The following is a 22,618-nucleotide window of genomic DNA, read 5'->3' on the forward strand; positions in this document are numbered from 1 at the left end:
AAACAGTCAACCTGCAGTGTGAGTGGAGATTCAGGAAGTGTGGTGGTTTGAGAAAATTCAGAGAGCCCCTTCTCACAGAGTAAATCAGATCAGCTTTCTCTCAGTGTATTTACCATTTGTGGATGTTATCGGCCTAATTCCACTTGAGTAAGTAATAGTGAGTCACTATGTTGATCCATTGCATCAGTTCTCTTCGGTGATATTTACTGGGAATAATCACATCAGTGATGGGCAGCACTGATTTTCTACTGTAGAAATAATCACACCAGAAGTGGTCTAAAGGCAAAGGTAACACAGATGAATGAGGTAAGTGTTCCATTGTTAAAATGACCATAGGTAATAAAGGTGCAAGTGTTTCGACAGTAACACACACAACATGCTGAAGGAACTCAGCAGGTCAGGCAGCATCTGTGGAAAGGAATAAAGAGTTGGCATTTCAGGCCAAGACCCTTCATCAAGACTGGGGAAGAATCCAGAATAAGAAAATGGAGAGAGAGGATAGAGTACAAACTGGAATGTGACAGGTGAAGCTTGGTGAGGGAGAAGGAGGGTGGGTGGGGGAGTGGGAATGAAGCGAGAAGCTGGGAGATGATGGGTGGAAAAGGTAAAGGACTGAAGAAAAAGTAAGTTCAAGAACTATTGCAGACTTTCTGGTAACAGGTGCCCACAATAGTGTAAGTAGGGAGTTGCATGATTTACACCAGCCACTGGTGATATGTGTTTCTGTCAATGTGGTGTATCATTTGGAACCTCCAGGTGGTGATGTTCCTATACGCATGCAGTTCTTATCTGTGTGGTTAGTAATTGCAGTGTCTTTTCTAGATGCCGCTTACTGTAACCATGATGCACTGGTGCTGGGGAGTGACTATTTCTGGTGGTGGAGACAGCTCCAAGTGGACATTGTAAATTTGATGAGCAGAAATCCTTGCAGCACTTTGCTGAGAAGCACAATAATAGATCTGTTGACTGTCATGGAACTGATAATGCCTCAGTTCTTTTTCTTAATATTTCCTTCTGATTTATTTGCTCCATGGTGTGATTTTGGCTAAATTTTTCAGTGGTTTGAACATAAGAGTCCCAAGGTACTAATATTGTGATTCATTGTCATTGTGTTCATTACCCTCGTGATAGATTATTACTTCCAGAATAGCAACTGACATTTCTATTCCACAAATCTCAGCTTATTACTATTCATTTCAAGCACACACTTTGCAATATTATTTAGTCTGTGGCTCAGAAGACGGGCAGGCAGTTGCAACTTGAAGGTAATGGATATACAGAAATAGATACTTGTTAACTTGAACTCTGTTCAATAAAGATGGAAGACTGAATTAATGGAGCTCAAGTTATGTGTTTGAACTGCACAGAAACCAGGTCATACAGAGAGAGAGAGAGAGTGAGAGAGGCTTGATACAAGTAAGAGCTGAGACGATGCTGAATAAATGAGCCAGCAAGGGTGAAAATTGAAGTAACAGAGTAGAGTGAAGTGTTGACATAGATCAAGTACATTCCTAGCAGAAGAAAACTGGACCAAGTCCTGAAGTAGTTTTTTTAAAAGGTTCATATTTCGTTGTAGATGATGTCTCTTTTAGTTGGGGAGTGTTTACTTGTTTCAACCAGAAGTATAATTTGCACCCATTATACCAGCAAGTATTGCTGCTAGTGCCATATTCAAGTTAATTAATGCAATTAATTATGATTATTTAAACCTTTGAAGATTGCTGTAATGCTTTGATCCAAAACAAAATGATACATTTTTAATCAGGGAATTCTTTCATCCAGTCAATTTACTTCCCTGAACCTGTCAATTGGAAACCACATGTTGACAATTACAAGAGGTTCCCAGGCGTATGGTTTAGTTGCTTAATTGGTCACATGGGTGTAATTGGACAGTGTGGGCCTGTTGGGCAAAAAGAGTCTGTTACCGTGTTGTATCTCTAACTAAAAATAAAAATGAAAGCATTCCTTTACCTATTAGAAGAGACTGGCTAAATAATAAAATTATGGGTAATTCTATTACACTGTCTATGTATGATTATGCGATATAATAGAAAGTGGAGTTTATCCTCTTTTAGTGTGCTTGATGCTAATGTCCATTCAGTTTCCTGGAAAATGCTTGTGAAATTGAGCAGATAATACATTCAAGGTGGCATTATGGTGCTTTGCGCATCAATTCATGTTCCACTTGGAGCTGAGGGGAGAGTTCACAGCTGCTGTGTTCTTGCTCCTCTGAGGGGAAAGTGGTGGTGATGGGGGCATTAGACATTAATGAACCTATTTCAAGTCAAGTCAAGTTTATTGTCATTTAACTATATATATGTATATAAAATATATAGAAACGTGGTAAGGTTTCCCTGAACCAAGGTGTAAAGCACAGTAGTATACATAACACATAATAACTTCTGAAGGTAAGGATAAAATTTACAGATTAATCACACATAAATAAAGTGCTTTAATTCCTTGTGTCCCTACAAAATTAGGAATAGATACAGTTGTCATGGAGGTGAGGGAATAGCAGAGAAGGGGAAGAAGTGTCTGTGGCCACCCCTAATGCAGTCCAGCAACCTGATCAACAGTGATCTACGTGCTGGTCCGTCTCTTGGCCGATGTTGCATGTAGGTGCATCGAGTAGAAATACTGTTATTAACGAGCACAACTGTGATATTTGTACAGCGGAACTGAGCTTGGCAAACTAAATCTGGCAGAAACTGTGTAAACATCAATATCATACCTGGATTCTTTAACTCACATCTTTTCGTCAGCCTGCTCTGGAAGTTGTTTCCTGTTTTCTTATTGTGCTAAATAAGTTCTCATTGTAGGCTGAACCTTAATGTAGCAATTAGTTCAGTAAAGGTGGACTGGCATTGACAGGTCCAAAGCCAGAAGAGTGCTGGCCTGACAAAGAGGAATTTTGCACAAAAGCACTTGGGTCCATCTCTGTTTTCTAACGATTGCAAAACAACCTGGAAATGTTTGCGAGAGCAATCACACCCAAAGAAAAATGCACAAAGGGTCTGACTTCAAGGTGATTATTTTTTAGGCTTGTATTAAGGACTTTTCCCGACAGTTATTTAGCATTGAGAAAGACTTTGTAAGGTTTGCACAATTAATATGGCTACAAACCCTCACCGATGCAATGTGTTGCATTGACCATTTTTATTGGACATCAGCAGAAAGCAACAAAAAATCCCTAAGAGACTGAGAAGTAGTGGTCTATCTGGTGTGAGAACAGAATCTCACTGGCTGACTTTACAGTTAAAACTGTGGATACAGATCAAACTTGGTACATTAAAAATTAGTTTATATCACCATTATCAATATAACAATGTTAATTGTAAATGCTCTTTCACCCTGCAAATCAACGAGTGTGGGGGCTTATTGAATGTTTAATTTTCCTTTGAAATATCTTATTTTTTCACCAAAAAAGCTGTTGTCTCACTTTAGTGAATACCTCATTATCATTGAGTGCCGATCCAAGATTGACCTTGCATTGTCACACTGCCTAAAGAGATGTAAAAATTGTTAAGGAGATGCTTCCATTAATTGCAAAGGGAATAAGCGATCTCTTTATAGATACCCACTTCGTCTTTGCATCACTTGATAATGATCATTTCTTCATCATTAAATTGCTCTTATAAGGGACTTTTTTGGGATCAACATCGCAAAAAGCGAAGGGAAAATCATTCTGAGCATTTCTGTAATATTTCTGAAATCACAACTAGAATTTCAGAGAAAACTGATTTCCACATATGTTACAATAAAAGTCATGTGTGTGCTTTGAAAATTGCAGAGAAAATGTAGCTTGGTGAAGGTTAATCTCTGAGCAATTGGCTTCATTCCCAGTCAGGATAAATACAATACAAGCCAATTATGGGCATCCTGCTAATGACAATGTTTCATTTAAAAGGAACATTTAATCAGACATTGAGTAATTCCCCATGTATTTCACTATTAATATGAACAATTACGCTTAGAAAATATTTTCGTTATCTCTGTGGTGTTAGCAAAAGATTGCTGATATTTGTTGAAAGCAGTGTGGATTTAGTGCTGTGACTTTTGAAAGGAGAACGTTACCCTGCTTGCTTTGTTTTAAATTTGTTTCAAACTTCCTGTCTACAGTTGTCAAATCTTGACTGATTAGGACTTACTCCTTGAAGAAGGAGGCTGATGACTCTGGCTTGGGGCAGATTATGTCTCATGGATGTATTGAATGGAAGGGCAGGTTTGCAGAGCTGAGAGACCCCCTCCTCCTTTTGCTTCTTATTTTCTTGAATTGGTATCTTTTTTACTCATTCTTGAATTGATAAATATGGTACTGTTTGTTCTCAGTGACAGACTATGTAACACATGCAGTGTCTCCCGTGTTTGCTGGTGAACTTGGCTAGGTGACAGCTGGGGTACTTCAAGAAGCTGTACTTGCGCGCCTTCCTTCCTCCCTAAGCAATGTCAACGGCTGCACGTAAAATGGACATCTAACTGAAGCTTCTGTAATTGTTTGGGATTTAATTAGTGTTTACCCAGTCTTCCCCAAAACTTAGACAAGCGATCACTGTGGCAGTTCAGTGAGGGAGGTTGGAAAGCAGGGGGTTTGGATGGTGGGGGGGGGGGGTGGAATATTCAGAGTGAACAGATGGAATAGAGTGGAGCTGACTGAGCTATCCCAGCACGCATTGACAGCATCAGTAACAAGCAATTTACAACGTGCTATTTACAGCTTGGGTTACAGTCCTCCATTGGTTCAGGGTACTCTTTAGCAGCTGCTTTCATTAATAACTTTCTGTGAGCTGTTAATTGAACATGAAAATGTGTGTGGGAGGGGTTTCTCAATGGCAGGCAATCTTGTTTCAATGATGAAGAAAAGGCATGTTGTATTGTCATGGTAATGGCGCAGCTATCACATGCTCCCTTTCATAACTGAACAACCACAAGTGACAGGTGCTGCCGGCCGCAATAAAATATGGCATGGCTCCCTGCAATTCAGGGAACTACTGGACAGGCCAGATTAGCTCACCATGTAATGTGAGGTTCTGCAGCCAGAGAACTGAACATTCTGTGATTGCGGAACAAACGTTCCATTTGTCCTGTGGACTCAAGATGCAAAGTGTTTGCTACTATGGAGTCTGTTACAATTCCCTTTGTGGTCTCAGCAATCAATGCATCAATGATCCCAACGATGGACTTGTGTTGCTGTCCTAAGATATCACTTTGGCTCCTGAGTCATCTGTCTACTGTTGCAACTGTTGTTTTGGTGGGCGATAGCATTATGAGAAGCATTGGATGGCTCTTCTGCTGTGTTGCAGGCTGTCTGTGGAGTTATAGAGAGATACAGCATGAAAGCAGACCTTCAACCCATTAAATCCATCAAGCAACCACATTTTATTTTCCTCACATTTGTAACAATTACACTCAGGTTACACCACAAATTTACCCACTGGGGGTAATTTACACTGGACAATTAAACTAGTAACCTATGAGATATGGGAGCAAACTGGATCACCCAGAGGGGAAGCTATTAGAGTGTCCAGTTTCAGCATTCAGCATCGTCGAATGAATCCCTTATTGGCAAACTATAAATGCAATGCATTGATGTGATCAATTCTTGAAGACTTTCATTTTATAATACATACTTATGAGACATCCTCACTATGCAGAGTATGCTAATGCCTTCACGTAAGAGTTCAAAAGTTAAAAAGTTGAATTTATTATCAAAGTACATATAGGTCACCATATACAACCCTGAGATTCATTGTCTTGTGGGCATACTCAATAAATCCATAATAAAAATTAATGGAAGACTGCTCCAATAAGGTGGATAACTAGTGTACAAAAGATAAAGTCAATTCAATTCAAAATGAAAGAAAAAAAGGAATGATATAAATCAGGGGTCCCCAACCTTTTTTGCACTGCGGACTGGTTTCATATTGACAATATTCTTGCGGACCGGCCGACCGGGGGTGGGGGGGGGCGGTGTAGGATTGCCAACGGACCAGAGTAGAAGTCAAATACAGTACTGTACGTTGTTTACCCAGAGAAACTACAATGACCATGAAGCCTTGCGCGGGCACCAGTGCGCATGCATCTACGTGCCAGAGTTTTCTACAAATCATTTTTGGCGATTCTGTAGGGGGGTGGGGGGGTGATGTTAATCACGACCGGAATATAGGTGATAAGTGGCTTATACACTATATTTCTAAAAGGGTTTATCTAACGAATTTAATAGTAAACACACAGCGCATAATTTCCTCGCATGAATATAGTGATAAGTCAATTATCAGGGGAGGACAGGGGAGCTTGAACTAAGTGTTGAACGAACTTCCAGCAGAAGTGGTTGAGGCAGGTTCGATGTTGTCATTTAAAGTTAAATTGGATAGCTATATGGACAGGAAAGGAATGGAGGGTTATGGGCTGAGTACAGGTCGGTGGGACTAGGTGAGAGTAAGCGTTCGGCACGGACGAGAAGGGCAGAGATGGCCTGTTTCCGTACTGTAATTGTTATATGGTTATATAAGTAAGTCAATAGCATCATAACATTTTAAGTAACGTTTGGATATTAAACACACAGCACATATTTTCCCCGTATCAACATATAAAATCATTGCAACACACCAATATCGCTGAATCAGTGGGAGCCCTGGGCTTGTTTTCCTGCAACAAGACGGTCCTATCGAGGGGGGGATGGGAGACAGCGATACTCGAACGGGGTTCCTTATGTCCAGTCTATTCCGCAATTTAGTTTTCGTTGCATTCATTGAAGAGATATAATGTTGGAAATGGAAGCAACGTTTTCAGTGCTTTCATGGCAATCTCAGGATATTTAGCCTTGACTTTGATCCAGAATGCCGGCAGAGATGTTGTGTCAAACATACTTTTCAGCCTGCTGTCATTTGAAAGCTCGAGGAGTTGATCTTCTTCCCGCGCTGACATGGATGACACGCGGGTAATGACCTCGCATGCATAATGGCTCAACAGTGGGCGTGACAGGGAATGAGGAAAGGTGCAGCTGACTCATATCACCAAATCATATCATTTCCTCTCGGCCCGGTAGAGCATGCTTTGCGGCCCAGTACCAGTCCGCGGCCTGGTTGTTGGGGACCGCTGATGTAAATAATAGTAAATAAATAATAAATATCAAGATCATGAGATGAAATGTCCTTGCAGGTGAGTCCATTGGTTGTGGGAACAGTTTAGTGACAGAGCTTTTTTTAAGCGTGTCATACCAGACATTCAGCCATTCTTGTCTGGCACGTGGTGTCGGGATTAACCGGGTCACATTATGAACGTTCTTGACTTGACCCTTGTATATTTACGAGGCCAAGTGGCTAGCTCAACACTCAACCCGGCACGGATGGAAAGCGTGCTCAGGGGTGGCCCAACCTGGATTCGAACTCAGGAACCTTCGCTCCGGACCAGCTGGCCAGTGATGGAGCAGGTGAAGTTGAATGAAGTTATCCCCGCAGATTCAGGAACCTGATGGTTGAAGTGTAATAACTGTTCCTAAACCTGGTGGTGTGAGTACTGAGGCTCCTCTACCTTCTTCCTGATGGCAGCAGCGAGAAGAGAGCATGATCAGGGTGGTGGGGATCCCTGATGATGGATGTTGCTTTCCTGCAACAACGCTTGGCGCAGATGTGCTCAGTGGTGGGAAGGACTTTACCGGTGATGGACTGGTCCTATCCACTGCATTTTGTAGGACTTTCTGTTCAAAGACATTGATGTTTCCATACCAGGCTGTGATGTAGCCAGTCAAAATACTCTCCACTACACATCTATAAAAATTTGTCAAAGTTTTCAATATCATGTCAAATTTTTGCAAACTTCTAAGGAAGCAGAGGTGCTGCAGTGCTTTCTTAATAATTGCCCTCATGTGCTGGGCCTAGGACAGGTCCTCCAAAATAATAACATTGAGAAAATTAACGTTGCTGACCCTCTCCAGGTCTGATCCTCTGATGAGGACTGGTTCGTGGATGTCGGGTTCCTCCTCCTGAAGTCAATAATCAGCTCCTTGGTCTTGTTGACCGTGAATAAGAATTTGTTGCTATGGCACTGATCAGCCAGATTTTCATTCTCACTCCTGGACCTGCTGCTCATCCAGTTTGGGAGGTATTTGATTTAATGAGTGGTATCTGGCCCAAACAATCATGGTTAAAAGAGAAAGTAACATTTCAGGTGCAGAGGTATGGGCAGGAGTTGGTGGCTGGGGGAGAGGGATATGGCTTGGTGTTCAAGTGGTTTGATCTTGACTTTGTATTGCCCTGTTACCAATGTGTGGCGATCAAATTCATTGATGGCAACATGCCAGAATACAGGGAGCATCTGAGAGCATTTTGGGGTGAAGTAGATGACAGAGATTAGGAGGGAAAGGCCTTGGAAGAATTTGCGAACGAGCTTCTGATGAAAAGTTTTCAACTTGAAACTCTCTCAACAGCTGCTGCCTGATTTGTTGAATATTTACTGCATTTCATGCTTTATTTTAAAATTATACCATTACTTAATGGGACCCAATATACTTTGTGAATGCAGGGCTGATAAGGCGTGGCATGAGTTAGGGCATCCATTTTGGATGGCCTCAGGTTTACGGAAGTTAAATTCTCTCTTCCCCATTTTTTTATCAGGCAGGAGATACAAAAGCAAGCTCAACAGCATCTACCCCCACTCCGCCATTTATAAGACTATTGAATGGTTCCATAGTATGATAAGATGGATTCTTGACCTCACAATCTACCTTGTTATGATCTTGCACCTTATTATTTACCTGCTGTGTACTTTCTCTGCGGCTGTTACACTCTATTCTTCATTCTTTTACTGTTTTATCTTGTTCTACCCTAATGCACGATGTAATGATTTGCTCTGTATGAGCAGTATGCAAGTCAAGCTTTTCACTATATCTCTGTACGTGTGACATAATACACCAAGTCCAATTCCATATCAACTTTTGAGGCAACAGTAAATAGATTGGGCAAGGCTGGAACTGAACCAAGTCAGTGATGGCATGGAAATATGTCTGTCTGTTGTCGTAGATTCAGTTAGGATACAGAAAATCCTAAAAAGGTAATGGATTTGGCCCAATATATCGTGGGTAAAGCCCTCCCAACTATTGAGCACATCTACATGAAATGCTGTCATGGGAAAGCAGCATCCATCATCAGAGATCCCCACCCACCAAGGCCACGCTGTTTTCTTGCTGCTGCCATCAGCTAGAAGGTGCAAGAGCCTCAGGACTTGCACCACCAGGTTCAAGAATAGATTGTACCCCACAAGCATCAGGCTCTTGAACAAAAAGGGATAACTGCACTCACTTACCCTTCCACTGAGATGTTCCCACAACCAGTGATCTCACTTTAAGGACTCTTTATCTTGTTATTACATGTTCTCATTATTTATTGCTATTTATTTATATTTGCATTTCCACAGTTTGTTGTCTTCTGCACTCTGGTTGGTCTTCCATTGATCCTGTTATAGTTACTATTCTGTAGATTTGCTGAGTATGCCCACAGGAAAATGAAATTCAGGGTTGTTAATGGTGACACATATGTACTTTGATAATAAAATTTACTTTGAACTTTGAGATACCATGTGGCATGGTTTAGCTTCAGATGATTCAGGAGAAGAGGGAATAAGCCTAATTTTGTGGCAATGACTAAAGACCAATTGCTTTGGTCTTCCTAATATTCAGTTGGAAGCAATCTCTGCTTGTGTGGCCAATGTAACAATTTGGAGTTGGTGGAGAGATTTAGAGATGGGGATGATCTAAATCAAAATTGCAAGTGGATGGTGTGTGGCTGCGTAAAAGTGTTGGCCAAAGATGGATCCTTCAGAGACAGGAGTAATGAGAAGCATTGCTGATAATTATCCAGCTTTCAATATGGAAATGAGAATGGAATCAGAAGGCAGTATCCTCCCCACAGATCCTTAGTGTCCCGGTCATAAAACAGATAGTGTTTGATTGTGGGGAACAGTTAAACGTTTTCATGGAACAAAGCTTTGTTTAGCGAGAACAGGCTGTGGTGGGCCTCTAGCTCCCTTTAGTAGCAAGCTGCTCAACAATTAAAAGTGAGTTGATGTGTAATTAATGAAGAGCTGGAATGCGGCCCCGTGTAAGTACATCGGAACATACAACAGTAACAGCACTGTAGAAGTACTTGATTGGCTGTGCAGACGTTTGGGGGAATGTCCTAAGATTGTTATTGCCTAGAAATCTGAACACAAAGTGCTGTGCTGTTTTCCACTGCAATGGGATTGAAAATCAATTTAACTCAATACTTAAAAAAATGGTAAAATGTTGCAACTCTCCCAACATGTGTGCAAAAAAAGTAACATAAGCGTGGCTTTTAAAGACCTAATATTAGAGGTAAACCTTTTTGCCCTTTCATTTCCTGAGCATTCCAAAGAAGATTTCGGTTGTCAATGAAGCATGGTACTGCAAATGCTATTTGAATAGCTTTTTGATTGCAGCCATTGCAAATAATGATAGAAATCATGTGAGAATGAATAAAGATCAGTGCAAGCACTAAATGAACACAACACTTGACAATTGGTCATCAATGAAATCAATTACTTTGGATGATAATTCTTTACGAAAATGTAATTACCTCAGACTGGCATTGAACAAACTCTTGCTGAAGTTGTTTGAGGCAAAATTGAAGGGCTGTTAGAAAATGAAAAAAAGGGTGGAGATAATTCTTCTGAATCTTCGCCAGCTGTCAGGGGCAAACTCTATGATTGCCACGTAATCTTCCAGGGACTGTGCTGTCAAATTGTGAGTGCCGTTTTATGAGGAAACACCCTCTTGCTACCAAATCTATCCTAAAGATATGATCAACTATTCACTTGGTAAGTAATTCCATCCACATGCATTGGAAGATAATTCAAAGGATGGTCCTTGAGGTGTTGTTAACCCCTTTCCCTGGAAAGCTGTAGAGTAGTTGATGGTTAAATATTGCGTGTGCCTGTTGTATAAATGGTTGTGGGGCACTTCAAAAATTGATTTAAGGAACAGAATAGCCAACTGAAATACATATACATGCATATCCATGCAAATGGATAGTTATTTAATGCACAGGTAATGTTGTAATCTGTGCATACCTATTTTTTCTCTTGAAGGAGTGCCTTCTGTGCACTCCTTCAAGAGATAACTAGACAGCCGGTGGTGTAGTGGCATCCACACTGGACTTCAAGACAGGTGGTACCCGGATCGAACCAGGCCGGCTCCTTGCACGCTTTCCATCTGTGCGTTGAATGTCGAGCTAGCAACTCAGCCTCGTTTAAAAAAAGATGAATGCTAAAGAAACTGCCACCCTCACAACACACTGGAGGAACTCAGCAGGTCGGGCAGCATCTGTGGAAACGATCACTTAACGTTTTGGGCCGGAACCCTTCGTCAGGACTGAAGAGGGAAGGGGCAGAGGCCCTATAAAGAAGGTGGGGGGAGGGTGGGAAGGAGAAGGCTGGTAGGTGCCAGGTGAAAAACCAGTCAGGAGAAAGATAAAGGAGTGGGGGAGGGGAAGCAGGGAGGGGATAAGCAGGAAGGGTGGAGAAGGAATAGGGAAAGCACAATGGGTAGTAGAAGGAGTCAGAACCATGAGGGAGATGATAGGCAGCTGGGGGAGGGGGCAGAGTTCAGTCCCTCCCCAACTATATCCGGGATACATCCCATGCCCTCCACGTCTTCAATAACTTCCAGTTCCCCGGTCCCGACCGCTTTGTTTTCACTATGGATGTCCAATCCTTATACACTTCCATTCCCCATCAAGAAGGCCTCAGGGCCCTCCGCTACTTTCTGGACAATAGACCTCACCAGTTCCCCACCACCACCACCCTCCTCCGGTTGGCGGAACTGGTTCTCACACTTAATAACTTCTCTTTTGGCTCTTCCCACTTTCTTCAGACTAAGGGTGTAGCTCTGGGCACTCACATGGGCCCCAGCTATCCCTGCCTCTTCGTTGGTTATGTGGAACAGTCGATACCCAGCCCTCAAATTCACTTGGTCCATCTCGGACACTTTTCTCCCCTTTCTCAATCTCTCGGTCTCCATCTCTGGACACAGACTGTCCACTGACATCTTCTGTAAGCCCACTGACTCTCATAACTACCTTGACTATACCTCTTCCCATCCTGCCACATGCAAAAATGCCATTCCCTATTCCCAGTTCCTCTGTCTCCACCGCATCTCCTCCCAGGATGAGGCTTTCCGTTCCAGGACATCGCAAACGTCCTCTTTTGTTAAGGATTGTGGTTTCCCTTCTGCCGTCATCAGTGATGCCCTCACCTGCGTCTCCTCCATTTCCAGCACTTTGGCCCTTACTCAATCCTCCCGTCACCACAACAGGGACAGAGTTCCCCTTGTCCTCACCTACCACCCCACCAGCCTCCGGATCCAGCACTTCCGCCACCTTCAACAGGACCCCACCACTAAGCGCATCTTTCCCTCTCCACCCCTTTCCGCTTTCCACAGGGATCATTCCCTCCACGACTCCCTGGTTCACACATCCCTCCCCACGGATCTCCCACCCGGCATTATCCCTGTAAGTGTAAGTGCTACAACTGTCCCTACACCTCCTCTCTTGCCACCATTCAGGGCCCCAAACATTCCTACCAGGTGAGGCAACACTTCACATGTGAGTCTGTTGCGGTCATCTATTGCATCTGGTGCTCCTGGTGCGGCCTCCTCTACATCAGTGAAACCCGACGCAGATTGGGGGACTGCTTTGTCGAGCACCTCCGCTCTGTCTGCCACAACAGACAGGATCTCCCGGTTGCCACCCACTTCAACTCTGCTCCAAATTCCCATTCGGGTATGTCCATACATAGCCTCCTCTACTGCCATGATGAGGCTAAACTCAGGTTGGAGGAGCAACACCTCATATACCGTCTGGGTAGTCTCCAGCCCCTTGGCATGATCACTGAATTCTCCAACTTCCGGTAATTCCCTCCTCCTCCTTTCCCCCATCCCAGTTTCACTCTGCCCCTTCCCCAGCTGCCTATCACCTCCCTCATGGTTACGACTCCTTCTACTACCCATTGTGCTTTCCCCTATTCCTTCTTCACCTTTCCTGCCTATCCCCTCCCTGCTCCCCTCCCCCACCCCTTTATCTTTCCCCTTACTGGTTTTTCATCTGGAACCTACCAGCCTTCCTCCCACCCTCCCCCCACCTTCTTTATAGGGCCTCTGCCCCTTCCCTCTTCAGTCCTGACGAAGGGTTCTGGCCCAAAACGTTGATAGATTGTTTCCACGGATGCTGCCCGACCTGCTGAGTTCCTCCAATGTGTTGTGAGTGTTGCTTTGACCCCAGCATCTGCAGAGTATCTTCTGCTAAAGAAACTGCAATTGCCACCCGAATCGCCACAAAGTGTGGAGAGTGAAATAATAATCAAGAGATTACTCTCCCAGCCAATCTACTGAACAATCACTTCAAATTTTCTTGCTTGGCAAACTGTCACAGTAGAGAAATGTGCCCTTCATCCACCATGCCCGTGTTGATCTTTTTTGTCCATCTACACTAATCCCGTTTGCCCTTCTGCCTTTCCTGTCCATATGCCAGTCAAAATATCTCTCAAATGTAGCGGTTGTATCTCATTCCATTAAGTTCCGGATACCAACCACTTTCCATTTAGATACAAACTTTACCCTCCAATCTCCTATACAACTCCTACATCAGAGCAGAAATCGATCTATTGAAAATGGCCACCCATTGCTCCTGGAAGCCAAAGTAATTGGCCAGCCCACACTGCAGCACCTGTACAGCACTATGTCCAAAGATGACAGAACAAGCACAAGCTGACTTCATTAACTGGTGGAAGAACTCCTATTGATGCTGAGGGAGAAGTACAGATGGTTGGCTCCAGGGTCATGCAGAGTCAGATTGTTGTGATGCTGCAGAGCTTTGATGTTCTTTGTCACACCAGAAACATTATTTCAAAACTTATCTGGGTAATGAATAGCAACACACATAAAAGTTGCTGGTGAACGCAGCAGGCCAGGCAGCATCTCTAGGAAGAGGTGCAGTCGACGTTTTAGGCCGACACCCTTCGTCAGGACTAACTGAAGGAAGAGTGAGTAAGGGATTTGAAAGTTGGAGGGGGAGGGGGAGATCTTCATCCCATGATCCTCTCGTATCTCTTTTGCCTATCACCTGTCCAGCTCTTGGCTCCATCCCTCCCCCTCCTGTCTTCTTCCCATGATCCTCTCGTATCCCTTTTGCCTATCACCTGTCCAGTTCTTGGCTCCATCCCTCCCCCTCCTGTCTTCTCCTATCATTTTGGAGCCACACATTTTAATTCCACATCCCATTCCCATTCTGACGTGTCTATCCACGGCCTCCTCTACTGTAAAGATGAAGCCACACTCAGGTTGGAGGAACAACACCTTATATTCCATCTGGGTAGCCTCCAACCTGATGGCATGAACATCGACTTCTCTAACTTCCGCTGATGCCCGACCTCCCCCTCGTACCCCATCTGTTACTTATTTTTATACACACATACTTTCTCTCACTCTCCTTTTTCTCCCTCTGTCCCTCTGAATATACCCCTTGCCCATCCTCTGGGTTCCCCACCCCCCCGTCTTTCTTCCCAGACCTCCTGTCCCATGATCCTCTTGTATCCCTTTTGCCTATCACCTGTCCAGCTCTTGGCTCCATCCCTCCCCCTCCTGTCTTCTCCTATCATTTTGGCGAAGGGTCTCGGCCTGAAACGTCGACTGCACCTCTTCCTGGAGATGCTGCCTGGCCTGCTGCGTTCACCAGCAACTTTTATGTGTGTTGCTTGAATTTCCAGCATCTGCAGAATTCCTGTTGTCTGGGTAATGAGTAGATGGTTTAGTTTTTGTTAAGACTGCTCAGTGTAATCCAGTGCTATAAGTTCCTACATTTTCAACACACTTTACCACGTTCTCTTGTTGCTGCTAATAAAATTAAAGTTGCCCTTTTTCTACCTGGAAAACATAGCTGTTTCCCTTAACAAAGATGTTTCACTTTCTAATGACAATTAACCATTAAGTGAGTTACCTTGCTTGCTCCATAGAGACAGTTCAAAGAAGTTTCAAACTATGGTTATCGTTATATTTTTTGTCTCTTTCAACAATCTTAGAATCCCATCATGCAGAGACAGACTTTTCAGCTCACTATCCACCTGCCAACCATCAAGTACCCATCTTTATTAATCTAATTTACTAGCACTTGCTAGCTACAGTTCTAGAATTTTGGGACCCACAGTGCAGTTGGAGAAGAATGCTGTCAAAGTTTTCAAGAGATTAGGAACCCCTTCCATCCAATTTTTATACTAGCTATCTTCCATTTTCCACTCTGAAACACTGACTGTCCATTTCTCTCCATAGATGCTGCCTGGTCCACTAAATTCCTCTGATGCAGCTGTGCTCAACCTTGGTCCATTGTCCTTTTGCTTAATGATATTGGTCCATGACATTATGAAAGATTGGGAATCCCTAGTGTAGCACCTTTTTGTTGTTCCAGATTTCACCATCTGCAGCCTCTTCTGCTTCCAAAAGATTATCCCCCCTCTGTCATATTGACAATTTCATTTTCCCCAGATTATGTATTTTCGTGCCTAATCACTTCAACTTGTCATGAAGCCTTTAGAGATCTTTCTTTTCAGAGCTACATGGAGTTGTCTTAACGGAGGATATATGATTTGAAAATACATGTACACTTTTATAAGGATTTCTTTTTATTATAAGTGTGATTTGCTAGTAAATTAAATTTGGAAAATCGTTTCATTGAGAGTGTCGTTGCAGGGGGATTAATGCCAGGAAAAACAAAACATTCTGGAAATGGAAACTGCATTATGCAACTGAAGCAAGAGATTGCTGGACTTCAAACAGAGCAACCATATTGAATAAACATTGTGACAGCATAGATGTTAATCTGTAGTGCCCAGGGAGCCATTTCCGTCCCTCTGTTCAAGGACTTGATCCACTTAGCGTTCTCAGAATATGAAACTAGAGACAAGTGAGATCTTGAAATAATAATCTTTTAATTTTTTATTTTTGATTCTGCAGAGCTCCCAATAGGTATGCAGATGGCTTGTTGCCAAACCTTTTGATCATTTTGAGCTCACAATTGCAGCCTGCAATATTAGAACAAATTGACTTTCGTATCCTGCTCTTAATGATTTATGGGCTGGGATTTTGTGGTCAGCGATGATACAGTGTTCCTTGTGGTTCATCATACTCGCTCTTGCCCACAGACAATTGGTAAGGTTTGAAATGCAACTTGCAATGATCATAGTTTTATTTTGACCTGCCTTTCCCCACGATAGAACTAGGGTATACTTGAGTAAAGGAAGCATCATTGATGATTCAGGAACAGCTTCTTCACCTCTGCCATCTGATTTCTGAATGTACATGGAACTCATGAACACTACCTCATACTTTTTCTTTATTTCTATTTTGCACTGTTTATTTAACTAATATGTAGATATTAAATGTAGTTCACATTTTTTCCTGTATTATTTTGTATTGCATTGCACTGCTGCCACAAAGACAACAAATTTTGCAACATATGCTGGTGATATTAAATCTGATACCGATTCATGCTCCGTAGACTCCAAATCAGGATTTAAAAACAGGAGTTTAAAAACAAATTAAATGCTGGATATTCTCAGGCAGCATTTGTATGACAGAAGACTTATGTGCTGGATCAATAAAGCTTTTAAAATTTAAATATTCAATACAAGTTACGATGATGGCAGTTGGGGTTTCTTGGAATCTCTTCAGGCTGTTTGGACCACTAGTGATTGCAGGAGGGCAAAGGACACCTTGGACAGCAATATTTGAAATCCTTGCTTAGATCTATTCTCATTGACCTCCCACCAGTGAGGGGAAGATGGTTGTGAACTGATAGAACCTACCTGCTGTTGGAACACCTCTCACTTTTGTAATGGAGGGAGTTCAAGTTATTTGATCCAAGCAGTGAGGAAGAATAAACTAAATGTCCAAGCCATGATGTGTGGTGGGCTTTTCCATACCCCTCTGGCGCTTCGAGGCTGTAAAAGGGGAAGATTTGGTATTTACAACAAGGCTCGCTGAGTATTGTAATGTAGTTGTAGACACAGTTGTGGTGCTCTAATGGTGAATGGAGGAAACGTTGAAGGTCGTGGATAATGTATCGTTTGGACAGGTGACTTTGTCCTTATTGCTGCGGAACTTGCTGAATGAGTGTTGTTAGAGTGGCACTCATTCAAGCAAATGGATGTTATCGATGGCGGGATAGCAAGTCAAGAGGTGAGACCTTCACCGCAGAATATTCAGCCTTAAACCTGCTTTTGTGTTACTGTATTTATACTGTTGGCCCAATTTAGTTCAGGATCAATGATCATACCTCCTCAGTATTGGTAATAAATACTCAACAATGGTAGTGCAATTGATTTGCCTTAAATAGGTGTTCGGAACCTCTGTCACTGGAGATGTTAATTCCTTGACACTTACATATTACAAAGATTCAAGTTCATAGTACATTTTATTCTAGAAGAACATTTATGTCACGGTATACAACCCCATGGTTCATTTTCTTGTGGGCACATTGAGAAAATCTACAGAATTGTAACAATAACAGGATCACTGAAAGATCAACCAGAGCGCAGAAGACAACAAACTGTGCAAATATAATAAATAGCATTAAATAAGGAGAACACAAAATAATGAGATAAACAGTGCTTTAAGTGAGATCATTAGTTGTAGGAACGTTTCAATGATGGGTCAAGTTAGTTATCTCCTTTTATTCAAGACCCTGATGGTTAAGGGGCAATAACCTGGTGTTGCAAGTCCTGAGGCTCTTGTACCTTCTACCTGATGGCAGCAGTGAGAAGAGAGCTTGACCTGGGTGGTGTAGGTGTCTAATGATGGATGCTGCTTTCCTATGACAGTGTTTCATATGAATGTACCCAGTGGATGGGAGGGCTTCACTTGGGCTGAATCCACTACCTTCTGTAGGATTTTCCATTGAAGGGCATTGGTGCTTCCATACCAGCTCTTGATACAGCTTGTCAATATACTCTCCACTACACATCTATAGAAGTTTGTCAAAGTTTTTCTTGAATGTATAGATGTCTTCTCAGATGTAAAATGAAAACCTGAACCCCTCCACAGCCTATGTAAGCTAAAGAAATAATATTTTTTTTGTAACTATCTGGCCGAAACTGACCAACAGAAGCTCCAAAACATGCTACTACGTATGTTGAGTAATTTGAACAATGTTGTCCGTAACTTTGTGAGGGATTTGCACTAACTTTACCTGCCCAGCCCAAACTGAAGCCAATTATATGATCAGAATATATATGTCTGATCAGATGTGAATCCTACACATTGGACTCAGGCTGGTTAGCCTGGCAGCTGGACACTCACCTGCTTGGGTCTGAACACCGCCTTTGTGGGACATTCAGATGATTGAAGGTTTTTCTCTGTGTGAGCATAAGTTCCTTCATTTTCTGACTCATTGAGCATGGAACTGAATTCGCTTTAATCTTCAGTGACAACCTCCACTTCTGATCCCCTGGATAGAAGGATGAAGCAACAAAATATGGTTGGGTCCAAGACTCTATCCTGAGATATCCTGCATTAGGGTTGATTGATATGACATGATTGTCCAACTGTGACCCCCCCCCCCCAAGTACCAGATGAATCTGGTCAAAGGACATATTTATAAGGAATTTTTAGAAATACTATAGCATGAGAGAGATGCAGAGAAACAGACCATTTGGTCCACCAAATGAATGTCCAGCCTTTTCTTGCACTTCTCCTAAATTAATAACATTCTTCATTCTCCTACTTTCTCATCATCTCCCAGATTCTACTGTTCACCTGCTTACCCTTTAGTGACTCAATGTCTTTGAGACATGGAAGGAAATGGGAGCCCCGGGACAGAGACGATGTGCAAACTCTTCATTGTCATCACCTGCAATCATGACTGAATCCGGAACCCTGGTGGTGTGAAGCAGCAGTGTCACCGGGGGTGCCACGTGCTGCCCAAACTATAGTGATGTTGTGGTTGGCACCATTTACCATCAGTGGTTCTCTGTGGGGTGTCTCCTGGAAAATTGATATGGTGCATTCATGGCAAGCACCGTGGTCATACAATAAATTCCTTCTCAATTATGTCTACTACAGGCTGAACCTTTCTGAAAGCACACGGATATCATTTATGCTTTTGAGAAAAGTGGAACCAGAAAGGAAATCAGTCTTCATGAGAATATACAAAATTTTCAGAGATTAGATGTTAGAAAATTACTGAACATCTGCTTGATAATTGGCACTGCGTTGTGTTTTATTGTAAATTTAATTAGAGAGACTATTTTAATACTAGCTGTTTCTAGTTTGTGACTTGTTAAATGAGATTAAAATGCAGAGTGGTCTGAAAGGAGGATGGAGAAAATGTAATGCTTGCATAGTCAGTAGATACCAAGTATGTTTGTTATTTGTGGTTGTGATCAGAACAGCATGGAACAGCCAGTCTGTGCTTACACTCCAGTCAAAAAGGCGGCCACCAGGGGCCAAGCACTTTCTGCTTCTGTTACCCAGTAAGTGCTGCTTGAATGGAATCCAGTGACATGATGTAGAATTAAGTGGAGCATGGCACAGCGGAGCAGATGTCATTTCTACCTGTTAACCTTTTGAGTTCTTTTAATCCCCCCTCGAGGGAACGCTTTTCCACTCTGACCTCCGCTCCCGCCCCTCCCCCACCAATACTACCCCTGTTCTGCTCCCACTGCCTCTTACATGCGCCCCCAACGCTGTTCACGGCCACTGAACTCGTTTCTTGCCTGAGGGCAGACTGTCAGCTGAAATCTTTGCCTTTAGGGAGCAGCCAGCTGATTCTTTCTATGCCTCACAGGATCCACAGTGTGTGAAGCCACCACTTACTGTGTAACAGATGCATCCCATCGAACACACTCGCCAGAGCACACATGCGAATGAGTGATCTGTGTACAGCAAGTGAAATGTAATAATTTTTGAAGCAGCCTCTAATGTTGGCATTGTTCCTCCAAAGGTACAGAAACAATTGCAAAGTGCCAGTACTTCCAGACCTATAGTGGATGTCGGTAGCGATATATGTAATCAGTTGTAACCTGGACCAATGTCTGAGTGTAGAATGCCGCTGGGCAAAACTTTGGCTGGCTGTATGTACTCAGGAATAATTCCCCTGCTGTCAACCTCCAGACAGCATCAGTTCAATCACCCGTTAAAACAATCCCTCCCCCCTAACAACAATGTGCCATGTCTTTGCAAATGAGGGGGGCTTTATCTAAATTCTCTTTCCCTCATTAGATAGAACATGGAATGGTACAGCACAGGAACAGACCACAAAGCCAATCCAAACTAATCTCATCTATCTGCATACAGTCTATGTCTGTCCATTTCTTAGCAGGTCACATGCCTGTCCAAATGCCTCTTCAGAGTTGCTATTGCATCTGCTTCCAAGCCCCGCTTACTGTGCTCAAAAAAATCTTGCCTCACAAATCTGCTTTAAACTTTCCTCCTTTTTTTTAAAACTTTTAGCCTCTAGAATTTGACATTTCCACTCTGGGAACAAGACTTTATCCTGCCGAAGGGTTTTGGCTTGAAATGTCGACCGTACTTTTTTCCATAGATGCTACTTGGCCTGCTGAGGTCCCTCAGCATTTTGTGTGTGTGTTGCTCAGATTTCCAGCATCTGCAAATTTTCTCTTGTTTATTTAATCCTCTCATCACTTCAAATACTTGCATCAGATTGTCCCTTAGCCTTTGATTCTTCAAAGAAAACAATCCAAATTTGTCCAACCTGTCCTTGCAGTTGTACTCTCTAATCTAGGCAACATCCTGGTGAACCTCTTCTGCACTCACTCCAAAGTTTCCTCGCCCTTCCTGTATTGTGGTGAACAGAACTGAACACAATGCTCCAAATGTTACCTAACTGAGGTTTTATTCAGCTGAAAGTCCTTAATGGAGTGTGTCTTTCTTGCTTTGAGATTCGGACTGTGACTCTTGTCATCTTGACCAGATTGGGTGATGTTACAATTAACTCCATTGAACATTTCACCAGAGCACAACCTCCAACAGAGGGTCACTCAGGAACAAATTACTGCGAATAGAAACTGTTTCATTTTCTCCTCCCTCCCCCCAATCTCCCGAGATACTGAGGTCAATTGTAGGATCCTGATGTGCTAGTCAGCTTTAAGTAAGAACAGCTGAATTCAAATGGGCCTGTGATTGAATTCTTGACCTTATTGACCTTGCTCAATTAGACACTGATCAACAAACTTTGCAGCTGATTCAATGGGGCAGCTTGCAAGGCTCATTAATCTTGCTTTGGTTAAGGATTAGCATGCAAATCTGTTGGTATTTCTTATTTATTTTAATGAATGCTGTGTTGTGTGCACATGGGGACTGAAAACACAAGTCACTGGTTGACTTTTGAGGAGTTTCTTCTTCACTAATTGACCATAACTAATTTACCACACCAAATTCTTTTTGTTGCCATCTGGGTCAAATAAGCTGTGGGCTGTGCGGACTGGTGGTAATGCTGGAAGAGTCTGTAAGCTACAAGCAGGGACTAATGCTTCATACTAAATAGGAAATATACTTGAAGAGCCAAAGCTGCACAGGCCTCTTGAAGCTTTGTCTTATTTCTGTTTGATAAGCTGACAAAACACTGAATGCAGATTTGATCCTGAGTTTGAGGGGTGTCCCTGGTGAATTGTTCAGTGAGAATCACCGGTGATTGTCCTTGAAGTTTAGTTGCAGCAGTAAAAGAGTAATAAGAGTGCTGATTTTGTTAAACGACTTCATTACTGTACATTGGGTGGCACTGTAGCATAGCGGTTAGCACAATTGTTTTACAGCGCCGGCAATCGCTAGATGTAACCAGGAAGATAGACGCGGGAGATCCAGTGGATGTGGTGTACCTTGACTTTCAGAAGGCATTTGATAAGGTACCACGTAGGAGATTGGTGGGTAAAATCAGAGCTCATGGCATTGGGGGGAGGATATTGACATGGATAGAAAACTGGTTGGCAGATAGAAAGCAAAGGGTAGCAGTGAATGGGTGTTTCTCGGAATGGCAGGTGGTGACTAGTGGGGTGCCACAGGGCTCGGTATTGGGACCACAGCTGTTTACGATTTACATCAATGATTTAGAGGAAGGCATTGTGAATAACATCAGCAAGTTTGCTGATGACACTAAGCTGGGTGGCAGTGTGACATGTGATGAGGATGTTAAGAGAATTCAAGGTGACTTGGATAGGCTGGGTGAATGGGCAGAAACTTGGCAGATGGCGTTTAATGTGAATAAGTGTGAGGTTATTCACTTTGGGAGCAAGAACAGGAAGGCAGATTATTATCTGAACGGTGTGGAGCTAGGTAAGGGAGAAATACAAAGAGATCTAGGAGTACTTGTTCATCAGTCTCTGAAGGTGAATGAGCAAGTGCAGCAGGCAGTGAAGAAGGCTAATGGAATGTTGGCCTTTATTACAAAGGGAATTGAATACAAAAGCAAGGAAATACTTTTGCATTTGTACAGGGCCCTGGTGAGACCACACCTGGAGTATTGTGTGCAGTTTTGGTCTCCAGGGTTAAGGAAGGACATCCTGGCTGTGGAGGAGGTGCAGCGTAGGTTCACTAGGTTAATTCCTG

The 22,618-nt window shown here is 42.8% G+C and overlaps 1 protein-coding gene across 10 annotated transcripts in view; it reads left to right on the plus strand.

Annotated features, from left to right (window-relative positions):
• The window catches only part of auts2a (activator of transcription and developmental regulator AUTS2 a), a 1,205,197-nt gene that overhangs the window by 335,583 nt on the left and 846,996 nt on the right, over positions 1–22,618 (plus strand). The gene's annotated exons all lie outside the window — the stretch shown is intronic.

Source organism: Mobula hypostoma, chromosome 23, assembly GCF_963921235.1.
Source record: "Mobula hypostoma chromosome 23, sMobHyp1.1, whole genome shotgun sequence".
NCBI lineage: Eukaryota > Metazoa > Chordata > Chondrichthyes > Myliobatiformes > Myliobatidae > Mobula > Mobula hypostoma.